Genomic DNA, 10,514 nt, shown 5'->3' on the forward strand with positions numbered 1-10,514 from the left:
TGCTTATATCTAACTAGGAGTAATTTCCATTGAGCTTCACCCAAAGGCAGGCTACAGCAGACACAGCTTCACCAGTTCTCTTACCACTTAAAAGATTCCAGTTTTACTCGTTATTTTAGGGAAACTCCAGTTTAGTGTTACATGGCCATTTTAAGGGCTGTTAGCTGTTAATTAGCTGAGCTCTGGCTTTGTACTTTTCCTAGTGACACCAGTTGCCTGCAGCTTATGTACTGTTATTCTTTGCATTTCAGTGTAGTACTTAAGAAGTTTAAACAAAATTTGATATTCTTGTGCTAGTCTTAGTTTTCCAGTTGCTGAAACTGGATGACCCACTGAAGTGCACTGTAGCCCTCTCCTTACCTCAGTGAGTGGATTTCCTTCAACAGTTAAAAGTATCTTGAAAGTTGAAGAAAAGGAAAAAAAATTAAAAACTAAACTTAGCGCATGGACTTTATAAATCTAGTATTTTTGTTGACCTGTGGGTTAGTGAAAACTCATGCGTCTTCTCAGATGCATAAAGGTAAGAGTGCAGTATGGCATCTCTGCATACATGGTAGAAGGACCAGGTATTTAAGTACCTGCACACCAACATAATAGCATTATTTTTATGTAAATCCATACAGGCAGCCTGAAATTACTGTTACCTGATTGTATAATTAAAGTGTGCACATATCTATGGCTTGATTTGGGGCTTTCTTAAATGATCATTTGTCAAAACTCAGTTTCTGGTTTCCAAGAAGCATTTGCTTTGGCCTTAATTCAGAAGGGGCAATTTCAGTCTCAACATGAAAGAAGTAAAAAATATTTTTTGCATGTTTGGTGGTTTTACATACCTGTAACTTAATGCTTTGAGCCATGAGTTGAAAAAATCTGCTTAATACTTCATGTATTAAGACACAAGTTGAAAAATTCTGCTTTTTACAAGTAATTAAGAGCTGCTAAGCATTGATTGATTCTAAAGTACTTGCCACTTGTGTTAAAAGACATTTTAATCCAGACTCTGGTATGTTAATATATTACTGATTTTTGCTCCTGTATGTCAGAGCTTTATTATTTCATCAATCATTTTGATTTTATTTTAAATAAAGTTATGTAAACTAGTGATTTTCTTCATACTGTGCTCTGAAAATTGATCACACATGTGGCTTGGTGGACCCAAATACATCACTTTCATTACCTTATCAAGTGGACTTTGCTAATGAGCTAAGTGGTTCTTTTGGGGTTTAAAGAACAAAGCTGAATTATTCCACTTTCTGTATCAGAAGCATAAAGTCTGCAGACCTCATTACATCCTCTAGGCAATTCTGTTTTCTGTGTTGACCAGATCCTAATCATTATGCTGTACAAACAAACTTATTGTCTGCACAAGGTGACTACACAGACAGACTGCAAAATACAGCTGCACTTGCAGTCAAGCAAATTGAAGCTAAAGAGCTGTGCCCAGTCTCTTGATTTCTGGTTAAATGATGCAGTATAAGATAGCACAAAAATATTACTTGCTCGCTATAAATGGAATGAATTTCTTGATTTGAATTTTTCATAACTCTCTTCTGTAAAAATTAGTTATATTTACGTACTAGAGAAGAAAGCCTGATTTGTAGAAAAACATTCTGATTGGTTCTCCTAATAAGAACACATGGAAAATTTTCCTGTATTGATCAGTTCATTAAACATAAATCATCTCAGTTTACATGAATGCTTACCCTGTGATTGCAGTAAAACTTGTTGATTTTGACCAAAAAATCCTGGCACTTCACAAAAATCTGCTGGCCAGTCCTTCAGTAGTTTACTTTCATTTCACTAGATGGGCAAATATTTCTTTTGCCTAGTCAGGTAGTATTCCTGTGAACTAAATTTGTAGCGGATGCAGAGCAGGATGTGTAATTAAGTGTATTAACAATCACAAGACTTCCAGGCTCAAAACAGAAGTCTAGACATGATCTGAAGTCAATCATGGTGTTTCTCCTACTCTTCTGAAACAGCTGTTTTCAACAGTTTTGCAATGAGGAAGACTCTTGAAATAGGCTATCGTGGAACTACATCCAGAAGCTGGGATTAGGCCAGTCTGGGAGTGTGAGGGATCATCCAAAGGAAATTACCCAAATCAGCATAAAATATGATTTTTTTTTTAAGAGAAAGGGTGCATGGATATATACACAAACAACTCTGCCTTCAGGACGATTTCCCCGTTTAAGTATTAATGTGTGAATTCTACTGTAAAACTTTCATCCTTGCAGCATATTTGCACCACTTTCTAGCTGGCGGACTTAACCTCCAGTTTAATTCAGGATTCCTTCTTTATTTTTTCTTAAAAAAAATAAATATATGTATATATCTTTCTGTTTAGCCTGGGGGATGCAGAAGGAAAGAGAAAGGAGAGGGAAGAACCAAGACTTGCTTAGGTTTGTGGTTAGTCATTTCCTGCTCCCCTATGCTTTAAGATAAGCTGTATCTCTCTCCTTAAAAACATCTTTTCTGCTAATTTAATTTCCTAGCCTTCTACCAATTACTTGGAAAGATGACTTAATCTCACTTTTAAAGGCAGAACAGATATAATTTGTAGGCAAGACAAGTCACTGCGTTCTCAGTTACCTTAATTTTATTGGCTGTTGCAACCATTTAACACAGTCTAATGCAGCAGACAATGACCATGTTCAATTCTGCACCAGAGTGGATAAATGGACATGGTAATGGACTAAGTGGAACGGAGGGTTTGGCTGATTTTTTTTCAAGCATCAGAAAACTGATAAGGGCAGGCCGTATAGGTTCTACATATGCTCTTCCACTTACCCACCATCAGGACCATGCACACAGACATCCCCTTCACATGATGTAATACACAGCTGTGCCCCACCACAGGTCCAGAAGAAACAAAACATTCCTATCTGCTGTACTTCTCTTAAGGTCATGTCAGTATTTGTATTCTCATCCAGAGGCCTTTCAAGAAAGAGAGTAGACCATGGCCAATATGAATTGTTCTAAGGAACCATATCAAGGTTGGCCATCTTAGAGCAAGCACAGCACAAGATGCAGGAAAACCGGGAGAGTTAACAAAGGAAGAATGATAATATGAATATTATAATTCATTATCAGCCATTTATATATATCACAATGAAATATTTTCCAGTTCCTTAGTGCGAAAGGCTTTTAACATTGTTAAGGATGAGTATTTAAAGCTGGAACATAACCTTGAACACTAGAAAATTCCAGGCAGACAGAAGAAAATGTTGTGTCCATATGCAGGAAGGAAAAGCAGCACAGCTGCAGTAAGCCTGCAGAAATTTGGTATGATGGACTGTCGTCGTTTAAACCCAACCAGTAACAAAGCACCATGCAGCCGCTCACTCTCTCCTCCCCCCGGTCCCAGTGGGATGAGGAGAAAATATAAAGGCAGGCTCGTGGGTCGAGACAAGGACAGGGAGGGATCACTCACCACTTATGGTATTGGGCAAAAGACAGGCTCAACTTAGGGAAAAAACAAAATCAATTTAATTTACTACAAATCGAAACAAAGCAAGGATACTGAGAAGGAAAACCAAACCTTGAAACACCTTCCCCCCACCCTTCCCTCCTTCCCGGCTCAGCTCCACTCCTGGTTCTCTCTACCTCCTCCCCCCGGCAGCGCAGGGGGGCAGGGAATGGGGGTTGGGGTCAGTTCATCACACCTTGTCTCTGCCACTCCTTCCTCCTCAGGGGGAGGACTCCTCACTCTTCCTCTGCTCCAGCGTGGGGTCCCTCCCACAGGACACAGTCCTCCATGAACTTCTCCAACGTGAGCCCTTCCCATGGGCTGCAGTTCTTCATGAACTGCTCCAACGTGGGTCCCTTTGTGTGTTGCAGTCCTTCAGGCACAGACTGCTCCAGCGCGGGCTTTCCCGTGGAGTCACAGCCATCTTGGGGGGCATCCCCCTGCTCTGGCGTGGGCTCCTCTCTCCCCGGGCTGCAGGTGGGCACCTGCTCCCCCGCTCCCCTCCATGGGCTGGGGGGGACAGCCTGCCGTCTCACCATGGGCTGCAGGGGCAGCCCCTCCTCCCCTGCTCCTCCTCACCTCCTTCTGCACTGGCCTCGGTGTCTGCAGAGGGGTTCCTCTCACATTCTGATCCCCCTACTCACTGCAGGTTCCCCTTCTCAAATCTGTTCTACCAGAGGCGCTACGACCGTCACTGATGTGCTCGGCCTGGGCCAGAGGCGGGTCGGACTTGGAGCCGGGGAAGCTTCTAGCAGCTTCTCACAGGAGCCACCCCTGCAGCCCCTCCCCTGCTACCAAAAAAACCACGCCATACAGACCCATAACATTGAGTTTACCAATAAAGGCTAGCAGTGTAACACCAATGCAGCATTAGCCTGAGTGTCTCATCAAACCTGATGGTGCTATTTGTGAAGTTGGCCAGTTTTCAGAAGCAGCATATCTGTTTTCAGGCACTATGTAACTTAATGCTACATGATATTCTCATTCAAATACAGTTATAATGCAAGGTATGTCTACTATCTCATACTCAGAAAAAGGTCTATTTTGGCAAAGATCTGTTAAATGCTGAAAACTACGTCACACATCAATGATACCAAAATTTACAATCACTGTTGACCAGATATGTGGATGTAATAACAAATTTGTGAAACAGTAAATAATAATGCAGTTTATGAGGGTCTGTTCAAATGAAGTGGTTTTTAAGAAAGACAGATGCAAATTTACGCACCTGGAAGGAGGAATGAAGAGAATACAGTTACAGAATAGGGAATTGTGATTCAGCTCAGGCTGTAATGTCTCCCTTAAATCAATTTCCTCCTCTGAGGGAGAATTTGTAAAATATTCTCTGCCCTTTTCCCTGTTCTTACCACTCCATGCCATATTCAAATGGATGAGTCTGTCACTCCACATACCTTTTGGCACAGAGCAAACAAGGGTGGCAAATTTGTTGTGGGTTTGAGTTTGGGGGAGTTTGGGGGTTGGGTTTGGGTTTGGGGTTTTTTTGTGCAAGTGTGAATGAGATTTTATTCTGTTTTCACTAAATTATATATTGATTTGTAGCAGAAGAAAAGAATGAGTAATATCACTGCAAAGCCAGCACTACAAGCTCACTTCATAAAGTGCTTCTCAACAATTGCTAGAGAACCTGTTGCAACCCAAGCAATCAGATTTTGTGATAGAATTTGGCTGATGTGCCATAAAAGATATCAGAAGTGAAATGATAAAAGGCTGTTTGTCTTTGGTGGAAAAAAAACCCCTAAAAACACCCCAAAACTTTCTATATCCCACTTCCTGGTGTGTAAGGCTGCAAGACCAAGTATCTCTTAGTCATACTTGGTAAGTGGCATTCTCATACCTGATTCTATTTTACCAGTTCAATGAAACCTTTTCATACTAATGTAAAAACAAATCCTCAGGGGCAAAACTCTGCAGTTTCCAATGACCATTTTACTATGAGATGGCCTTTTCTGCTGATTTTTAACAGGGTATGTTTCTCCTCTTTCTTCTAGATTAGTACAGCTTGCAGCCCTACTCTGGTGTGTATTTCCACTGTAGTAATATTTTTAAAGCTAAAGCTGGTTCCAAGCTAAGAATTTTCTTTAAGGCATAAAAAGTAATTTAAGTATGCTTTAGGAGTTTTCTGTCTTTTTTATTTTTTCTTGATCACCTTTTTTCTCTGTAAAAGAATGAAAGCTTCTATAGTCTTGGAAAAATTCAGATCAACTTTTCCATTCCCTCGTCAGATACCCTGGGGATATCATCCTCCAGCAAGCTAGCACACACCTGGAGGTTAATAGTTGAGGTAGTTTTTTATGTCTCGTCATGTAGAAACTTCTAAATGACTCAAGCAGCACTTTCAGTGACCCTCTAGACTAATACCGTCACGCAAGCATGCTGCCTGTTTTGGATGTGAGCAGCAGATCCCTGAAGCAATTGGATTTGAGCACAGATGCCCCCAACAGCTCTTTTGTGAAACGCAGCAATACAAAATGGTATTTTGTATCATTTAATAAGCATAGCTTCCAATCTTTTTGTTCAACGGTATTTTTAACAACTGTACATGAAAGACATTTTTCCATTTATCTGACAGGTCAATATCAACTCACTGACCCAACTTGCCTGCCACTATAAATGTTGCTTACCATTTTGTAAAAGGTGACAGTAACCATGCTGCCTTGCTCCATGTGTTGCCAGGTGTGTTCCTCCTCGGAGTCACTTAATTTACCTCGTATCTACATTATCTGTGGTGAGCTGAGAAATGTCTGCAGGCTTTCCTCTCCTCTTTATGATCAATCCACGATACTGGAAGAATCTAAAGTTCAGTCCTCTTGGGTTTTCTTAGTCATAGCTAATGTGTCATGAAGCTATTGTGTATATGCAAGTGGAGGAAATCTCAGTGAAGTCTGGAGGATTAGAAAATGCTAATAAAAGATGAAACTACAACTTAGCGGTATGCTAGGGATCTGCCTGCAAATACTTTTACAGCATTCCTCTGAGGGACTGATTCATTTGCTACACTAGTCTGTATGTCTAAGGATGATAAAAGGTCATTTGAATGGCCTTGATTTCTTCAAAGTTGATAAAAATCCTTTAACATAAATACTTGGAAATCTGTTTGTGATCTGCTACTCTGAGTTTTGGGATATAAACAGTACTAAACAGTTCAAGCAGTTCTTCTGTGATTCTTTTGACAGTGGAACTGTGTGAAAGAATTGCCCCCAGAAAGCAGGTCTGGTGTCAGAGATACCCACTGTATGCTTACCTCTGAGCTTCCTTCTGGCAGACTGTTGATTTCACTCCTTACAATCGCATACCTGTAACAGGCATGAGCGTTTCCAGACCCCTGGTCTGGGACCTATCCGTGGACAAAGCTCCAGGTAGATGGAACCATGTCTTAGAAGTTACAGTAATAAAATCTTTGAGTCAATCAATTGTTTTGTCTGTTTTTCAGCTTCATGATGCTCATATAGCCTTTTTAATGTGCTGTTTTGCCCAGATTTTTCAGATCTTTTTCGTGCCTCCTGACACCACCCCAAAGCCTTGGGATCCGGTCCAAGGTCTCTGCAGCAGAACAGGAAAACAGAGGAAACCTCTGTCTATGAAGCAGTGTGAAGAGCTTGCACTCCTTCTATTAAGTAGCATATTGAGAGGACAGTTTCTACTAGCTAGCTGTAATCTGGAAGTCAACTGCCCCAAAATGCTGTAGATGTAACTGATACTCCAAAAGTGAAAGGAGGACTACAATGGCTGCTTTTCTAAACATCCTGAGATCAGCAGAGGCACTCACATACTTATAGTTTGTTTAATGCACACATCTGTCTACTGACAACGGCAACTGTTCGTGGATGATAGTTCATAAATCACTGTATGGGACACACCAGAGATGCACAGTGCAGAAGAATGTGGCACTTCCTTGTATGAACAAGGAGAGCTATTCTTGTTCTGTGTCCACTACGCTCTATCTCTCTAGCTTGTTCAGCTGTATTACAGCGACACAACTTTTGTAAAAAGCCATACAACTTTGCAAAAAGCAGCTTAGGGACACCCAAAGGTTGCCAGTGGAATATACATTTGCCAGGCAGAAAGCAGGACCACACAAACATAAATGGCTCATACTCCCTTTGTTACTGCAGTAAGACATGTTCTGTGTGACACCTGTGGGTAAGAGGAAATAGGGGGGGACCCAGGACACTCTTGGTTTGCAGGCATGCTACCAGCAGACAGAGCAGCAGTCTCAGCAACATGGATTATGAAGGCCAATACTGTAATAGTTGGCTGCTTAGAAGTTAAGAGGAATGATAAGTTAAATGATGGTGTGCTTTTTGTCTCTTTCCTCTGCAAGGCAAAAGAGCTGTTTCTTCCTTTTTACCCTGGCTCCTCTTCATTTGATCCCAAACCCCCTCCTCTGTGACAATGCCTTGCTCACAGTCTACCAGAAGTTCCTGAGAACTTGCTGATACTAGATACACCAATTGCTACTCACACTCTACTCAGACTGTTCCTTGATTTGACCAGAAAATGCAGCCAATAAACTCAGTCATGCTGCTACCAGTGCATGGACATCTGGCACTGAGAGCAGCTCCGAGGACTTTTGTCAAGGTATTTTCTGGAGCACCCCCTTCCACCTCCCCCAATCTGCTCATTTCTTATCTGCTCACTGGGTAGTGATTGATTAGGGTAGGTCAGCGGGATATGAGCTCAAGGCCCAGACTCCTCAAAACAGGGTGGACTTGTCAAATTTGCTAATGCTGTTCTTAATTTTGTCATGCAGGCATTTCATGCACTTGATACACTCCCTACCCTAGATGTCTTACAACATGAAACCCTGTCTTTGCCAAGTTCTTGCAGTAACTTCACATGAATGCAAATTCCAGGCACATGTCCAAGAAATCATGGATTTTGTGATATTCCCCTCAATAAAATCTTGTCGTTTCCCAGAAGTTTTGTACCTAAACTGCAGCAGGCTTCATGGAGATAGCCTATTAACACCTGTGGTTTGAATTTAAGGTGGCCAAAAACTGCCAGCATACAGGAGGGAGTGACTGAGAAGTGAGTGGGTAGAAACACATGGTAAAAACATTCTCTGGGAGAATGAAACCCCAAGATTTTAGCAGCATATAAAGACACCTCCCATGTAACTTACCCTTTTCCTCAGAAGGAAGGAAGGCTTAGAAGGAGAGATGCAACGTGCATGCACATTGACAACTTACACGTCGATGCTGGAGGACGAAGTGGGCAACATGCAGAGCAATAGATGAGACACCTGCAATGCAGACTGTTCGCAGCAGTCTACCATTCCTGGCCCAAGTTAAATGTTCTCCTGGCACGGCAGTGTCTGAGCCACAAGAGGACACTGGTAACAGCACTAAAAACAGCTCCCAGGTTTCCCAGCCTCGGTGTTCTCCCTCTGCTCCTCACATCCTGCGCTTCGAGTAGCCAGGTATCACCCACAGCATAAGCTGAAACTAACTGCCCCTAAGCCGCGCCTATGAGCGTTGCAACAAGGCACGCGCAGCTCCACAGCAGGCACGCACCGAGCAACCTTCCTACAAATCCTCAACTCACTGGAGGAAGGCACGTGCTATCGATTTATAAAATGTAACCACCCAGCCAGCAGTGCTCAAAGGCTTCTCAGCACAAGAATGTCTTACTGATTTCGGTGAAACTAGCTGAAGAACAGAAGCTTTATTTTACTAGAGCTTTGGACATTTCAACTTCTTCCTTTCCTTGAACTACAATCTAAACAAAACCTCTCTCGTTTTCAGGGAACAGGACTATGTCAGCGTGCCTGTGGGTGACCTGCAGCATGAAAACCCTGGCCCAGGACTCATCTTTTCCTCTTCAACTGAGGAAGAGCAAAAGTTTGGTTTGGTTTTTTTTTTTAAAAATCCCAAAGTACTTGCATATAAAGTATAAGAAGTTTATGTTCAGTTTTCCTTTCTGCCTGTGGCTCCCATCACCTGATGATATTTCGCCAAGCACAGACTGCTAGACATGCTCTTATGAGCCCCCTCTCCTCTGCGAGAACTTGCCAAAACTGATTTTTCTCCAAGAAATACTCTGGTTTGCATATAGCATTGTACTCTGGCAACATTTCATTTTACAAGCTCTAATTTATATCAACATATCAATATATCAATAGCTGGCATGCCCCCATCTTATTAAATAAGCCAGATTGTTCAAAAACTATTGTGTAAAAGTACTTATTTATATTTTATATTGATATTAATATATCAGCCGGAGTGCCCCCGTCTTATTAAATAAGCCAGATGATTGTTCAAAAACTATTGTGTAAAAATATTCATTTGCCATGATTCAATCACTAACTCATCACAGAAACAAGCTCACAGGTATCCTAGGTATGAGATTATGGCGAACTGATTTGGTTCACTGGGATTTTAATGTAGCCCTTGATTTGTCTTTTCTCTTATTGTGACATCTGTAGCACAACAACATACCACATTTTGCTGGGAGACCAGTAAGAGGTCAAGCTTCAGCAAAGTGCTAGGAATAAAAGCATTTGGAAATGAAACAGTTTTTTGGGTCGAAAAATATAGACAGAGAGAAAAAGAGAAAACAAATCAACAAACATAACTTTGCTCTCTAGCTTTATACTGCAAAATGTATGGGAACAAGGTACCCCCGCTTCAAGGAAAAAGCACCATGCATATAGCAGCAAGGAGATGTAAGCAGTCTCCCCTACCACTCTCAGTATTCCATGTGACTGTATGGCCGGGTGGCTGACGGGGTTTCAGTGTGTGAAGTTTAAGAGGAATAAAACTAAAAGAAGCTTTAAGAAAGTTGAGGGTGTGCCTTACTATGCAGCTTTTCATTTACATGGACAGGCACCACTTACTTTGACAGGTTTTTGCTTGGCAGCTGAGTTGAGCAAGACGTCATGGTGTTTGAGAAACTGTATATCTTTAGGCTTCACTCAGAAGCAGCCCTGGGCAGCAGACATGTCTTAATGTCCCCATGCATTTCCTAGATCAGGTCCCCTGTCTGTCTGCATTCAGTTTTATGAGCTCTTTTAATGAACAGCAGA

This window comes from Harpia harpyja, chromosome Z (genome assembly GCF_026419915.1).
Source record: "Harpia harpyja isolate bHarHar1 chromosome Z, bHarHar1 primary haplotype, whole genome shotgun sequence".
Taxonomy (NCBI): Eukaryota; Metazoa; Chordata; class Aves; order Accipitriformes; family Accipitridae; genus Harpia; species Harpia harpyja.